Genomic DNA, 17,514 nt, shown 5'->3' with positions numbered 1-17,514 from the left:
AAAGATTACACTGGGAAACAAATCGTAATCTAGATAACTAGATCAATCTAACTGCGCAGATTAACAGAAAAACACCGCTGTGCTCCGGAACAGGAAGTGATACAATACCGCAGTGAGAGCCAACCATTATCTTGTTAATGCTCAGCATGTGTGCTGGTTCATTCAATGATCCTAAGACAAAGAAAGATGTGGGTGGATGCTCGTGTCAAATTTTACTTTTAAGGTCATTTTCAGTACCATAAAGGTCAAAACCCCAAAATTTTTAATTTGTTGTTTAAAATGTTTTAAATCAAAATTGTAGTAGACTCTGTAGGAGGCCTATCTATGCTGCCACCTAGTCTGATCTTGTCTTGTGATGACATGTATGTTCTTGGTATTCCAGGCTATTTGCAGCTGCTTCCAAAACCCCCAAAATGCAATTAATATTTTGCAATTATTATGTTGTTCGGGTTAAATGTTATGTTGTCCTGTTGCTAGCATATGCTATCTGTTCAAACAACATGAAGCTTATGTTATGGTCAGTGAATGTATAACCATGTTTTTGTTTTATTTCTTTGCAGGCATGTAGAAATACTCCACAGAGTAGGTAATTATAGTAATAGCAATGGATTCTGTAGCAACTGTAAAGCGCAAGGGAAACATTTAAAATGAGATTAATTCATATAGAAGCATTTTAAGGTACATGTGATTCCTAGTTTAAGTAAGAATGATTAAGAACAGAAATGAAATGCATGCGCACATTTTAGAGTTTACATTTATTTGTACAGTTAACAGTTTATGTAACATTATAAAAGGTTATATTTATCCTAGGTCACGTTTTACATGTTTCCTAGTGTTTCTTGTATTATATATATATATAGATAGATAGATAGATAGATAGATAGATAGATAGATAGATAGATAGATAGATAGATAGATAGATAGATAGATAGATAGATAGATAGATATTTTTAATGACACACAAATATGACTTTTTATGTATTTTGACCATTTTTTACCTATTTTGACCTTGAACTTCAAAATTGAGAGTAGCATCCACCCACATTATTTTATTCAATATATTACTAATTGATCTGGCATGGATGCCTAGTATTAACATTCAAATGCCATAAAAAATTTTGAGCACATTTTTTTTTTCAATTTCAATTTATTTTCATTTATATAGTGCTAAATCACAACAAAGTTTCCTCAAGGTGTGTCACACAAGTAAAGCCAAACCTTACCAACCCTCAGAGCAAGCACACAGGTGACAGTGGTAAGGAAAAACTCCCTCTGATGATTTGAGGAAGAGACCTCAAGCAGACCAGACTCAAAGGGGTGACCTTCTGCTTGGGCCATGCTACCGACACAAATTACAAAACAAATTACAAAACAATTTACAAAACAAATATACAGGAAATTGTGCCATTGCACAGGACAGAAGGGTTGCAGAGGTAGCCACCACTCCCATCTCTGGATGGAGCTGCACCTCAAACAGAGAGAAAAAATAGAATCAGGCATCAGAAAGACAACAAATACAGTATAAGTTTTCAGCATTAAGCAACAAGAAAAACTGAAGAAATACTAAGGTGATTGTCAGCCACTTGCCCTAAGCACATGTTGGCTGGTGTACTATTACCAGCATTATGGCCCTTGGTTAAAAAATCTAGACTTTGTCAGTTTTATGAGTAGGTGCCTACATTCTGAAATCAACTCTTCATATCTTTCTATGGAATTTCATGTAACTTGGAACAGGTTGATAATACACATATTGTGATGTCAGCCAAGACTGACACATTTGACAGAGTTATGGCCCTTGATAAACAAGCCTAGACACAGCCAGTTTCATGAGTTGGTGTGTGCATTCTGTAATCAACTCCTCACATATTTATGACAAATTTTGTGAAAACTGGTACATGTCCTTGAAATGTTATCAGAATGTAGCCAGTGCTTGTACCAAAGCAGCATTTACAAGTGGGGGATCCTAAATGTGGGCTGTGCCTTCCTTCAGTGTCCTGTGGCATCCTCCCTGGTTTTCTGATTTGCACATGGGATGCAGGAGGGACTTCAGCCCAGTGAGGGGTAGTTACCTTAGAATGAAACAAAGAAGCTACAGATTTAAAAAAAATATATCCCAGGGACATGCCACGTTACTGAGTCATAACAGCCCCCAACCCTCCCCCATTCACCTATAGCTTGATTCGCCCTTGGTTGGATGTGCATGACAGAGATGGGAGTTACAGAAAAGTATCTTGCTTGCCAAGATTGGAATTATACCCTTGTTTTTTGACGTGAGTTTACATGTGGTTGACTTTTGAGATGAATGGCCAGCCATGCTGGTGTATGCTTTTTGCAGATGACATTGTGTTCTACAGCACAATAAGGGAGGAAGTGTGGAGAGCGCTCGATGACAGAGATTTGAAGAATAGAAATAAGACATAATGGCAGTGTCCCAATTCAGGGCATACTTCTAAGCGTCGAGTCCCACAAAGCTCTTCAGGCTTCAGTTTAGTAATATTTTTTTTCAGTACTTATTCATACTTTACATATTTAGAACTCTACATGTGTCTCCTGAAAGTGTCCTTTCTTTAAAAAAATGTATTAACCATTTTGTCTTGGGGTGGGGATAGTACACAATGACATTTGATTGTTTGAGCAGTGAATGGCACACCTGCTATCTCCTCTTTTTTTTTTTGGGGGGGGGGGGGGGGCATAGACCAGCCACATTCCATGGAGCCTTCAAAATGGGACAATATAGTAGTTATGTTGTAGGCATCTGACAATTGCAGACTTGGAAGGGTGCAGCCACTGAACTGGGTTGAAAATTGAGTTTTCATGAACATCAGGAATCAGGAGAGTTACACAAAAGAACAGTTCAGTTAAATGTATTCATACAATGATAAATCATTACAGAAGTCATCCAAAGGCTTATTTAGGGAAAAAATAAAGGATTATTTTAGGATTGGAGCTGGTGTCTCATCAAGTTTTTTTTTTTTTTTTTTTTTTTTTTTTTTTAGCTGAACACACCTGATCCAGCCAATCACATGTGATTAGAGCAGGGAAAATTGAAAATCTTCAGCTATTGGTCCCCAAAGACCAAATTTTGTAACCAGCAGGGTGCAGTAATACAGCATGAGTGGCAGTTTAATAATGTTATACACAATAGAACACATACTGTCTCAGCGAGATGCCCGTCCTCTATGAACAGCTGAGAGTCACTGATTGCCGGATGAAGTCGCAAGAACTAAACACAGTCTGTGGCTGCTGGAGGCCCATATTTCTTGTGATGGAGCTAATGGCCCTATTAAGTGGCTTGTGAGCATTACTTAGTGCACAGATTGAAGGATTTGTTGGATGCTCAGTGCTGTTGTCTTTGGGTCAGAGCCACATCATACAGAATCCAGTAAACACACTCAGAGCTGGGTAACCACAAGCCCTCTGGTTTTGTCTGCGTCTGTTTGATCTGCATGGTAAAGACGTTTATCCAGAGCTCCATGCCAATCCACAGCAGTCCCACACCATATGAGGGACAGCTGAGAAACACTGATTGTTAGATCAGCTATGAAAATTATTGGCTGTGGCGACATTACCCGTTTTTAGAGGGGGGGGGTTGCTCCCTAAAGGCAGCTCAAGCATCTTTTGTAACTGGATTATCTGAAATCCTGACACAGAATATGGTGATATTTGACATGGCTGTGCTGTCATCGTCATTTTAAATTGGCTTTGCATAATGTGTCCTACACAGCTGACTTGTTAACTCTTTAAGCCCTGTGAAGACCTTTCAAATCCAAAACTGACAACTGTGAACATATAACGGAGGCAGTCACGTTGTAGCTCTCAGGAAACTTAATTGATAGTTTAAACATTTTGTCCTGCCGTTCATGTTTTCTGTTCCTTCCCCCTCTGCTCATATTTAATCCAACTGGTAATAAGATGAAGACTTGATTGAAATCAATGAACAGATGACTGATCTTGCACAGAGCAGTCATCATTATTGAATTTTTTACTCCTCTATGACAAAATGCCACCCCCCCTCCCAAAAAAAGAAAATCAGTATAATTCTGTAATTATTTTACCCAATCAAAATGTTGGCATTTAGTCCATGGAACGTCAGATCAGTTCTGGGAGGATTCACTGGTGCCACGTATTATTGCATCCAACACACTGTATGCAGAACACATGGTACAGCTCTGCACAGTATGACTATACACACGTACGTATTGTTTCTGTAAATCACTGGCATTTCAGCAAGCATAATGGAAGCATGAATGAAATCCATCCATCCATCCATCTATTTTCTTCCGCTTTATCACGAGTTGGGTTGCGGGGGCAGCAGCTCAAGCAAAGCCGCCCAGACCTCCTGATCCACACACACCTCCCCCAGCTCCTCTGGGGGAACCCCAAGGCATTCCCAAGCCAGCTGAGAGACGTAGTAACTCCAGCGTGTCCTGGGTCTTCCCCGGGGCCTCCTCCCAATGGGACGTGCCTGGAACACTTCTCCAGCGAGGCGTCCAGGGGGCATCCCGAAAAGATGCCTGAGCCACCTCAACTGGCTCCTTTCGACATGGAGGAGCAGCGGCTCGACTCCGAGCTCCTCCCTAGTGCATGAATGAAATTGGTTGATTAATCTTTTTTGTAAAATATGTACCTAAAAGCGACAGTGTATCTTGCTGCATTTGTGTTGAATTGCTGTCCCTGGATGAGGTCAGTTTGTTCATACAGTACTTTGTTTCCCATAATCCCCCTAGCGGCCCCCTGCACTTTCCAGAATGCACCGTGGTACCAGCAGAGGTCCGGTGTCTCACAGTGCATGTAAAAATTGGCTAGCTAGGATGTGGATGGCGTTGATGCAGTGAGTTCATGGATGATAATGATGGGTCATCTAGAGGAGGTGTAGCACGTGTGGTAGACTTCTGCCATGCCCCAATGTTCTCTTGTTGGCCATACTTCACAAGGTTTGTTTACATTGTGCCCTGAACTGGACCTCTGCGGACTCTGACCTCACAGACTGTGAGATGGCACGAGATTCACAACTGCAAAACATCAAATACGTTTAGACAGACAACGCCACCAATTTTTTACAGAAGTTGACATTTTATATGAATTAGTGTAAAATTTCAAGGATGAAATGACCGCCAAAAAGCGACACTGCATACAGTGATTTCAAATCTGTACAGAGTGAGGTTTTTCAGGTTCCATCATTTGTACAATAATCAACCAAACTTAAAATGGACAAAATATTGAAGGCAGTCTGGCTCGACACGTCGTGTAACATAAAAGCAATACATTTAATGCGCTGCACAGGAAATGCATCCCAATAAAGAGTCCAATTTGTAAACGCTTAATAAAAGTGAAAACTTACATTTACACTTTGTCTCACAACGCTAATGTATCTGACAGCAGCTCTCTATTGCTCACAGATTACAGCCACTGAATAAAGAATTCAAAAACTTAAAAACCAGACTCGTACCGAACCATGATGTCTATACAGACTATTAGTGCTCACAGATATAAACAAAGTTATTGATGGACAATTTCAGTTCAGTTATTGGTGTTGTATATTTTGTAGTGCTGAAGTCCAGGTTACATTTAAGTGAGATGTCTGGCAGTGTTATGTTTGTCAAGAAACACACAACTAATGTTAAAGGACAACTTGTTGTAGTCAAAAAGTGATGTTACATGATTTAAGTGAAATGTTTGAAAATAAAAACAAAGCTAATGATATTAGTAGCATTTACAGTCAAAAAGCAAGGACCAACTGATGAATAAAACATGTTTTCAACATCATCATAAAACTCTAATGTTATCATTAAGTATTTGTTTCCATACTCCGTATCGAGTACTCAAATGTATATACTTGTACTTGTAGTTAGTATGGAAAAAAAAGTGGTATCGGTGCATCCCTAGTTGCCAGAAATGTAAATAAGGCAGTAAAGTACAGATACTAGAGGTGGGCGGATCGATCGTAATATAGATAATATCGATACCAACGCTGGTATTGATATTGAATGATCCTCGTGTAAAAAGATCGATACTCAAGCTTTTTTCTCTCCCACACGCACTGACTGCTCCGCACGCAGATTCATCAAAGTCTACTCTCTGTCTGTAAGAGCAGTGCTGTGCTGCGTCACACAACACGGAGCAGCGCACCCTTGTATTGTGGTTTGTCAGCCCTCTACCTCAGGAGATTTTGTTTTAAGTTGTGTTGAGTGATATGTTTTTAAACAAAAATGTTGATTGTGATAGTAAAGTATTTTTTTGTCATGTACAATGTTTGGCAAAATTATATCCTAGGTCTTTTGGATCCTTTGGATGTATGAAGCTTAAATATGAAAAAGTATTGGTATCGGTTAGGGATATCCCGATCTGATCACAAGATCAGAAATTGGGCCCGATCACGTGGTTTCAGACTTGATCGAAATCGGACGTTGCATCCCGATCAGAAATCCGATATAGATTTTATCCTCATTATTTTCATCAGCGCTATTTCAGGCTCATTATTGCAGATTAATGGGCCTTTCACGCGTCGGAAGCATCAGAGGTGTGAGACGCGTTGCTTTTTAGAGGTGTCAGAAGCATCGCTTAGCTCCGCTTTTGACGTGACGCTTCTGACGGGAGCACGCATTGCCACTTGTCGGCAGGCTGATGCGGTCAAAGTTCAACCCAATTTTTTTTTTTTTTTTTTAATTGAAAAAAAAAAAAAAAAAAAAACACAAGTTCAACCGGACAGAGGTGGGGGGAGTTACGCACGCAGAACTGCTGTTTGTGTGTTTACGCGCTCAGCCTGACGCCTCGATGGAATAACAAGAGTATGACGGACACTTTCCCACCGAAACTCTTGCTCAGTCAGCCCTCCTTGCACAGCAGGACTCGGTGCTGACCAAGTCCTCAGGACGACGATCTGTCATCTGATTAACAAAAACAAAAAAACAAATTGTCCTGTGATCATTTGTCTGCATAGGAATGATGCGTTGGGCCAAAACACGGAAGACGAGTGGCAGAAACCACTGATTTGTACAAATGGTAAATGGACTGCATTTATATAGCGCTTTTCCATCTGCATCAGACACTCAAAGCGCTTTACAATTATGCTTCACATTCACCCCGATGTCAGGGTGCTGCCATACAAGGCGCTCACTACACACCGGGAGCAATAGTGGATTAAAGACCTTGCCCAAGGGCCCTTAGTGATTTTCCAGTCATGCAGGGATTTGAACCACAGATCAGTGCAGAAACCATGTGTCTGAAGAAAAATCCTTGGAAATGTTTTTTGTTGTTGTTTGTTACCTCAAAATTTCTGATTACTGTTTAAAAATTTAGAACACTTGTAATTAAAATAGCTAAGTCAATAAATGCTTCTTTAGAAACCTTTCATCTATAAATTAAAACCACCTGGTATTTCAGATTAGATCATTTCTTGTTTAACATAAGGAACCTTTGACATTTATTTTTAGACAAATAAAATAACATGGAAATTTGTACATTTTTTAAGTCTGGTAGATTATTACTTGATTGTTCAAGCTACCTCAATTAGAAGTGCACCGTTTAAGTGATAAATAATAAAATAAGGTGATTAAAATGAAATTATTATATATTTAGCATTTGTTCATTGTTCATTCAGTTTTTTTTAAGTATCGGATCGGGACTCAGTATCGGCAGATACTCAAAAATCAGATGACTTGGATCAGCGCCAAAAAAACCTGATGGGACATCCCTAGTATCGGTATCGATATCAGCGATACTGGGCCTGTATTTATTTGGTATCGGATCACCCACCTCTTAGCAGATATGTCAAAATTCTACTTCAGTACATTAACAACGTATTTCTACTTTGTTATGTTACAACACTGGGTGGAAGCATGCCACCTCCAAACAACCCAAGAATGTGGTGATGTGTTAATATTCAGGACCATCTGCCTAATCTCAGAGATGCTACATGTGTAGAATGTGCACACACTGACATTGTCACATGTTTAGAAATGTAAACATACTGCAGATGCACACAAATGAAAGCACATGCCTCAAAGACCTCCATTAAAGATGTATTAGTGCATCTGCACTGACATCGTTGCACATTTGAGAGATGAGTCTATTTGCTAGATCGATGTTAATAAAACTCCTCTGTGTGGCTGTTCTCATCTTTGAAGATGCTGCAGTGAAGGCGGAGGCTTCTTTTGATGCGTCGTTTCAAGTACTCAAATGTCCTCAAATGTGTGACCGTCTGTATGCTGGTCAAACATCAACAAATAGACTTGGACTTAGACTCGTTTTTATTGTGATTCAGTGAAAAACATCACAGATGCTGTCACAGAAAGAAATATTGATGCACTGTATGAATAAATAAAAACACAGAGCAAAAGCACAGAATAAAAGTCCAAGGTGTGGCATGGTGATAGATAGGGTTTATAGATAGATAGATTACTGTATCTGTATATACACATCGCTGTATCTGTATATACACAATATAAAATAGATAAAAAAGGACAGAGGATATTACTACCAGATGCTACAGTGTATTCTATATCCTGCATTCTATATTGCACTGCTCTTGCTATTGATTTGGGAAAGCATTTACCCAACTGTCTTATGGCAGTTGGGTAAAAGCTCTCCCTGAATCTGCATGTTTTGCACCCCAGGATGCGGTACCGTCTACCTGAGGGCAGGAGGGACAGCTGTTTGTCAAAGGAATGTGAGGTGTCCCTAATTATCCTTCTTGCCCTGGACAAGCAGTGTTGTTCAGCCAGTTCACCAATGGTTGGTAGCCTGGCCCAAATAATCTTCTCCGCTGCCCTCACAACCCTCCCCAATACCTTCCTGTCTGCAAGTTTGCTACTTTCATACCACAGAGAGATACTACTGGTTAGTACATGCTCTACTGTTCCTCTATAGAAGGAGATGAGGACTGCCGGGCTCAGATGGGCACTCTTTAACTTGTGGAGAAAGTGCAGATGCTGGTTGGCCTTTTTAACCAGAGAGTACATGACCCCCCCAGGTTTTGATTTCTGCACAATCTCCACAGCAGAGTCCTTGATGTAAATGGGTGTATATCAGGATGTGGCACAAACTGGGCAGACACAAATGCAAACTCTCACAGCGAATGCACTTAGAATAGGGTTTAATGGAATAAACATGCAGGGATTGGGTACACAGGCAGTCCAGCAGCGAAGCAAAGGCACAGAGAGGCGTAAGGCTGAGGCTTGGTCAAACTAACAGGCTGAGGTCAAAATACACGGCGTGGTGGCAATCAGAGGCAGAGACAAAACACATGGTCGAAGGCAAAACAAGGTCATATACCGGCAGGTTGACCAGAAAGCAAAACAAGATAGGACATGATGGCTGGAAAGTGAAATACATTCAACAATCTGGCAGTGAGCTGTGAGACTGTGAGGGCTTAAATAACTGGTGGTGTAATTAGTGAAATAAGATGTAGGTGTCAGTGAAAGTTCTGGAAGGGGGTGTGACTAGTGAACAAAGATATGCATGGTGCAAGATAGTGAAGGCAGGAAAACAAAGTGGAGTGATGAAAGAGACAAAGACACATGAGCAGGTGCAAGAGCGGATGTGGGCGAAAATACAGAGCAGAAACAGTCATAGTCATAGTGAGAGATGAAGACACAAGTGCTGGTGAAGGGGCAATCAAAGAAGATGAGGCAATAACAGAAACCATGGACAGAATACAAGTATAACCAGGACCAGGACAGAGCATGAACATGAGAACTGAAAATAAGACCCAACATTATAGCATGAGTGAAATCACAAAAGAAATTAGCAAAATAAACAAGTGAAAAACTGATGATCAAAAACACAAATTGGCTGAACAAAACTAGAACAGAACTGAAAAATGGCTAAAGAATGAAAGTAGCAAAGAAACAAAGTGGCAAAGCAAAATCAAACAGAGAATAAAAACAACCGGTGACTATAGAATAGTGCAGTAAAGAAAACAAGATAACTGAAGGTAAAAAGGTGAGTCACCCGGTTGCCGTACAAAAACCTGTGACTAAGGCATAATACAATAAATGTGACAAGCAGAATAAACTAAGTCTAAAGTGCCTAAGTGTGAACAAAATACAAAGAGGATGAAACAGAAACAAAACCAAAGATAACATAAGCATGACCATAACGAGACATGAATAAAATCATTGAAGATTCAGAACCTGGAGGTTAAAGAGAACCCACAACTAAAGACAGGAGCCCATCATGGGCTGGAGCATGACAGTGTATGGGGGGAGCATCTTCTCCTGAAGTCACTCACCAGCTCCTTTGTTTTCTCCACATTCAGGAACAGACCGTTGCTGTTGTACCAATTAGAGAACATTCTCACCTCGTCCTTGTAATGTGTGACATACTCGTTCTGGACATGTCCATGACAGAAATGAAACCGATTACATGTAGATTAAAACCATCCTTTATAAAACTAAATGTTCACATATCCTGTGGTACCACAAGTGAAGCCACATAGTTTGTCCTTGTTTTCAGCTCAAACCTAACTCCTTGTAGTGGAAAGCTCAATTAATATGAATTCTGCAGTCCCTCCTCAGCCATAAATAAATTCACACAGCTCTGAGGTGTATTTCGTTTCTTGGAAATACAGCCATTCATGTCAGACCCAGCCTCAGGGTGTAGCAAAGTAGACAGAACCTGAGCCTCAGGACATCTGTAATCCTCTGGCTCATCATGGTGAGATTGGCAGTTACTGGTGGAGAGAGAGGTCCACTTCACATGATGCTTCACATGATGCATCACATGATTCTTTTGTGCACAGTGTTCCCTGAGAGTCATCTGTGATGACCACCGTTTCAATACGTCTGTTCTTTGTTGCACTATTCCTCAGTTTCAGCTCTTGACCAGAGGCTGAGACATTTTTCACTGCACATAGAACAAAAATTAGATCAGATAGGAGAAACAAAGAAATAATGTGAGTGGAACAGTGTTGTAGTGTATGTCAAAGCATACATACGTCAGATATCCCCAGTACTCTCCAAACATTTTAGAGACACAAGAAGATTTGAAAACAATTGATGTGATGTTATTAATATTGATGCCATGATCAATTCCTTAGGGCCCCTTCAGTCAGGGCTACTCACATATGAGCGCACCACGAAACATCGCGCCGACTGGCAGGTGTGCACAATGCAGTGCAACAATTCATGCACACAACAGTGTCTTTCGGCACTACTCGACACGGCTACGATTTTACACATTTTGCACACGATTCCTGCTTCATGTGCACTTTATGCACAAATCAACCAAATTTGCAGTATGTCTGAAGGGGCCCTTATTTTCAAACAAATATTTAGATCAATAAAAGCAATTTGAATTCTATGCAGGTTCGTTGCCAGATGATCACCTAAAAATAAAATTGTGTAATATTACCTAAGAATATGTATTTTAAAGGTGAAAGTGCGTCACATGGAACTTATTTCTCTGTATTTATAAATATCATACATAATTAATTTAAAATACATTTCAAACATGCCAAAAGCTTTTGCACCAAATTGTGTCCAATTAGTATGTGGTTTAAAATAATAATTTTGTTTTCACAGAAACACACACAAAAATACATAAACCATGCATATGTACAGTGTCAAATGAGTGAAAATGTCACCTGACAAAAATTGCATTATTCATAAGTTGATAGTTATAGTGTATATTGTCTCAGGAAAAATCAAAACCGAGTACTTTAGAAACAATATTTAGAATTTACATGAGAAAAAGTAAAAAAAAAAAAAACCTCAATGCAGAAAAGCCACATGTGCAGAAAATTTAGAAACTTGAATCAACTTTAAAAAAAAAAATAAATAAATCACACCTTATTTTTTATTTTTTTCTAAAAGCACACTTATAATATGGTTTAAGTAAATTAGACTGTGAGACAAACAACAACAAGTTGATTCAATTTTTGTGTTTTCCAATATGTGATTACTGAAACAAAACTAAGTACACTTCTGATTTACAATTTGGTAATAAAACATTGCTTTTAGTTCTAAGGGTTGTGTCTAAATGCATGTCTAGTGTGAATGTGAGGCATTATTCTAATGCACTTTGAGGCTCTGCATGCATCACATGGAAAAGCTTGAAACAAATATAGCCCATTTACTGGTTCCAATATGGCTACCCCAAGCAAAATGGGGGAAGCCAAGAAATTATACCCATAAGTCCAACACATTCACATGTAACATCATACAATACGTGTATACGAGGGCTGTCAATAAAGTAACGGTCCTTTTTATTTTTTTCAAAAACTATATGGATTTCATTCATATGTTTTTACGTCAGACATGCTTGAACCCTCGTGCGCATGCGTGAGTTTTTCCACGCCTGTCGGTGACGTCATTCGCCTGTGAGCACTCCTTGTGGGAGGAGTCGTCCAGCCCCTCGTCGGAATTCCTTTGTCTGAGAAGTTGCTGAGAGACTGGCGCGTTGTTTGATCAAAATTTTTTCTAAACCTGTGAGACACATCGAAGTGGACACGGTTCGAAAAATTAAGCTGGTTTTCAGTGAAAATTTTAACGGCTGATGAGAGATTTTGAGGTGATTCTGTCGCTTTAAGGACTTCCCACGGTGCGAGACGTCGCTCAGCGCTCTCAGCCGCCGTCGTCAGCCTGTTCAAGCTGAAAACCTCCACATTTCAGGTTCTATTGATCCAGGACATCGTGAGAGAACAGAGAAGTTTCAGAAGAAGTCGGTTTCAGCATTTTATCCGGATATTCCACTGTTAAAGGAGATTTTTTTAATGAAAGACGTGCGGACGGGTCTGCGCGTCGGGACGCAGCCGCCGCGACGCTCCGCCACAGGAAAAACACCTCTGTCGAAAGCCTTAAGGACAAGTTGGAACATGTCCTGCCTGTTAAACAATTTCTCATACACTCACTCCACTGAAAGCCATCAAAAGCCGCCTGGATTTTACAAATGATTATCAACACGGAGGTGTTTTTCCTGTGCCGCCGCACCGCGTCGGCTGCGTCCCGACGCGCGGATCCGTCCGCACGTCTTTCATTAAAAAAATCTCCTTTAACAGTGGAATATCCGGATAAAATGCTGAAACCGACTTCTTCTGAAACTTCTCTGTTCTCTCACGACGTCCTGGATCAATAGAGCCTGAAATGTGGAGGTTTTCAGCTTGAACAGGCTGACGACGGCGGCTGAGAGCGCTGAGCGACGTCTCGCACCATGGGAAGTCCTTAAAGGGACAGAATCACCTCAAAATCTCTCATCAGCCGTTAAAATTTTCACTGAAAACCAGCTTAATTTTTCGAACCGTGTCCAGTTCGATGTGTCTCACAAGTTTAGAAAAAACTTTGATCAAACAACGCGCCAGTCTCTCAGCAACTTCTCAGACAAAGGAATTCCGACGAGGGGCTGGACGACTCCTCCCACAAGGAGTGCTCACAGGCGAATGACGTCACCGACAGGCGTGGAAAAACTCACGCATGCGCACGAGGGTTCAAGCATGTCTGACGTAAAAACATATGAATGAAATCCATATAGTTTTTGAAAAATATAAAAAGGACCCTTACTTTATTGACAGCCCTCGTATACAACCCCAATTCCAATGAAGTTGGGACGTTGTGTAAAATGTAAATAAAAACAGAATACAGTGATTTGAAAATCCTCTTCAACCTATATTCAATTGAATATGCCAGAAAGACAAGATATTTAATGTTCAAACTGACGTGAAAGCACTAATCGTCATTGACATGACAGAGCTGCTGGCTTGTTTGTATTTCTCTTTCCAGCTCAGTGTTTCTCATGACCTGATGTTGTTTGTGCTTGTCTTAATGTGTTCATCATCAGCTTATTAACATCATCAGCTCTCCGCAACATTGACAATGATATTCTTAGAGTCTTACAGTGATGCTTCAGAGCTACAGTACTTTGGCTTTCAGCAAATCCAGAGAATGACCATCATTGCTGCTTTTACAATTTTGCTGAAAAAAGCGAATCAAAGAGCCCACAAAATTATATGGTTTGACTTATAACCTCACAGCTTGGAAATCTGTGACAAACACTGATATGTCTTCAGATCCTGAAAAGTGCAGTCCAAGGAACAGCTAAGATCAATTTCAATATATTAAATTTATAAAAACACCAGTTCACGACAACATCGCGCCAAGGCGCTTCACACAAAACAGTTCAAAAACAGTTTTGAATTAAGAACAAGTATGAAACACAATTAAAAACAAATTATAAAACAATAAAATTTAAAATAATTTAAAAACAGAATATCACACTATATTAACCAAAACACTGATTAAAAAAAATGTGTCTTTAAGTCTTGACTTGAAGGTCTCTACAGTATCGGAGATCCTATGCAGAACCATGGAAGTCCCAGGCCTCTGGTGAAGGACCTGAACTTGAGGAACACATATAGCATTAAAAAGAATGAGAGAGGGTGAGATGGATGTATGTACACACTGTATATTCAGTAAAAGCAGTGTTAACCCCTTTGTGCATACAGTGGAGTCTGCGACCATTCCTGCCACAAAATTAATATTTCAGCAAGCTTAAGATTAATATAGAATTTTTTATACCTAAGGAACCTTATTTGTTTAATCCACCATGGCTGTACACAAGAATGAAAAATCCCACACACTGCACCCTGAAGTGAGCTCCCATGGTGCAGATGATGTGGTGTAATGCTGTTGTAAAATCAGTGTAAACCCTACTGTTCATGCTGTGGACTCTACAAACACTCTGGGCACAAACTAAGTTGAAATTCTAAAAGCAAACTGACAATTTATGCATTAAATATTTGTGGGGAGCTTCTCTAGCATTTTGCTATTTCACTCCCATGGAGCAGTGTGAATGTGGCATAAGTGCTGTGAAACCAGCATGAACCCTTTTGTGCATAGAGTGGTGTGCCCTCAATTCTGGGTGTGAACTAAGTTGAAATTATATCATAAAACAGGCCAATTATACATTCAATTTTGAAGATGAAGTATGCGGGGGGGCTGCTAATGATTAAGAAGGAGCAACAAGGACAGTGTGATCCTGTGATGCTGTCTTCTGGATGAGCCAGTTCATAAACAATAGAAAAGGGACTTACATTTTGGTGTTCCACTGTAACGTGTAGTCCAGTGATGCTGTGCACTGACTTCAGACTTCCATAAAAAAAAAAAGACTTTGTGTAGTTCCTCAGTCCACCCAAAAATCACACCAGCTTTTCAGCTTTTCATTTGAACAGTTCTTCATGCATCCAGACAGCTTACAGTGGAGTGGATTATGTGTGTGTGTGTGTGTGTGTGTGTGTGTGTGTGTGTGTGTGTGTGTGTGTGTGTGTGTGTGTGTGTGTGTGTGTGTGTGTGTGTGTGTGTTTGTGCCTGTTACATTTTTACAATTATTATAGATGTTTTAAGGCTGTAAAACCCCCCACTACACACTTTATACACTTTTCTCAAACAGGCATTAACATTTTCTCACTTTTCTCTCATGTGTAAACACTCTCAAAGTTCAAACCTTAGTAGAAAAATAAGACAAACCTGTTTTCAGGCCCAAACATTTGTTTGAGAAATAAAAATACAACGTTTTCCTATAAATAATTATGATGGCTTTTAGAACGAACAAATTTAATTTTAACAGTCAACCTATGAGGTTGGACACATAAGAAATTATTAATAGTGACTGACCAGTATTTCACAGTTCCTCTGATCGCGTCTCTTCGTCCTGGCGCTGCTCCGCTGTCGCGCCTTTTTCCACTCACACCTCGCTGCAGGTGTCTTTTTCCGAGTGAAGAACACAGTTATGGGTAGTTGTTGGCGCTCTTTTTACTTCTGGGCGAGAAGATCCTTATAAACAGACACGCAGAACACTATGCACGTACTCTGCCTTTGCGGTGCCGCAACAGGTGTCCCGCCATCTCGACAGAACACCGGCCTGCTTGATGAGGATGCAGAGCACAATGCGCTCTTTAAAAAAAAAAAAAAAAAGCATGCAACATTGGACTAAAAAATCCGCGAAACTGCGAGGTGCTATATTTTCCAGGATTTCTTTTTCTTTCTTTTTTATATTTATTTTTGATAACTCTCACATCCAAGGGGGCGAGGTTGATGATGTGAGGGCGTCGCCCCCAAACGCCCCCTCGTGGCGCCGGGTCCACACGTGGGCACGCTCACACAACCGAGTCAGTGCTTGTGCACGTGTGTACTACAAAAAAAACAAAAGACTGTGTACATCCTCAGTGCAGCGAAAAAAATCAGGTCAGAAATTAGTCCAGTGTTGGGAAAGTGTAGGTACACGGACCCACAACAGGGGGCGCAAATGAACGGACAATGGAGGAAGTCAAATAGCACTTTTACTGTTGTGAAATAAGCATAACAAACACAACCGATTACAACAATAGACAATAAAGTCGAATCACAAAGGTGTCATGTGGGCAGGCTCAAAGATAGGAGACGTCTGTCCCAAGCAGAACCGGAACCACACGATTTCCTCCGCCACCGAACCCCGGGAATACCGGAGCCGCCAAATCCCGAACTCCCAGGTGGCCACTGCCTCCGCTTGTCGGATCTGGTACTGCTGGCGAGGAACAGAAACAGTCAGATGTGGGTGTGCCTGCACCCAGCAACACGTATGGTGGAAAAACCACCTCCACCTCTCGTCAAGAAAACACTGTTAGTGCAGGAATGTGAGTACTTATCCAAAAGGGGTCCAATACAGTCTCCTGCTGTTCTACTCACTCTCTGCGTGAAGGCAAAAAAGTATTTATGGTCAAAAGACAATATGATTGGCTGGATACGTTACCTCCTCGGTAGAGCGATATCTCGGCAAAGAAGTGGAGATGACGTCTTGCAGATATACCGCTGCGGATCAGATGATTGGTAACAGCTGTCGTAGGTGACAGCTGTCACCCCGGCTGCTCCTGTGAGGTGGCAGCGCCCTCTGGTGCCTGGAGCCGGCACTCCAGGCAGGGTGCCCTCTGGTGGTGGTGGGCCAGCAGTACCTCCTCTTCAGCGGCCCACACAACATCCAGTTTTTCATTGTAACTTCCTGCTAACATCCTCCAGACAGCGCAGTGGATTTGTTGGCTGTGTGCGTTGTGTGTGTGTGTGTGTGTGTGTATGTGTGCAGAATGCAATGGATGCAATGCAACACAAATGGGCTGAATGATCCAGGTCATGTGACATACAATGCACCAATGAAATGACAAGGATCCACTCTGCCGTTATGTAGTAATATACAAATAATGAATGTTTATAAGTTCAATGGTACGAATATTTCAAGAGGTGAAAGCTGGAGCAACCCATTTGACTCGGCTTCGCCTTGTTGAATGGATTGCTCCAGCTTTCACTGAATTAAATATTCATTCCATTGAAAGAATGTGAAAACATTCATTGTTTGTTTTATATAACAGCTAAAACAGATCCTTGTAATTTGATATTTTATTAATTTAAAAACAACATACAAGGGACTTAGATTTTGGTGTTCCACTGTGATGAAGTCCGACACAAACTTTAAGTAGGAGTCCAATTGTGACGTGTAGTCCAGTGATGATGTGCACTGACTTCATGCTTCCAAAAAAAAAAAAAGACTTTGTGT

At 40.6% G+C, this 17,514-nt stretch overlaps 1 protein-coding gene across 1 annotated transcript in view; it reads left to right on the top strand.

Annotated features, from left to right (window-relative positions):
* Positions 1–17,514, top strand: part of LOC117500647 (protein kinase C-binding protein NELL1-like) — a 905,329-nt gene that overhangs the window by 364,894 nt on the left and 522,921 nt on the right. The window lies entirely within an intron of this gene.

Source organism: Thalassophryne amazonica, chromosome 2, assembly GCF_902500255.1.
Source record: "Thalassophryne amazonica chromosome 2, fThaAma1.1, whole genome shotgun sequence".
NCBI classification, from domain to species: domain Eukaryota; kingdom Metazoa; phylum Chordata; class Actinopteri; order Batrachoidiformes; family Batrachoididae; genus Thalassophryne; species Thalassophryne amazonica.
Note: the sequence above shows the minus strand (reverse complement) of the source record. Positions and strands in the feature narration are given on the sequence as shown.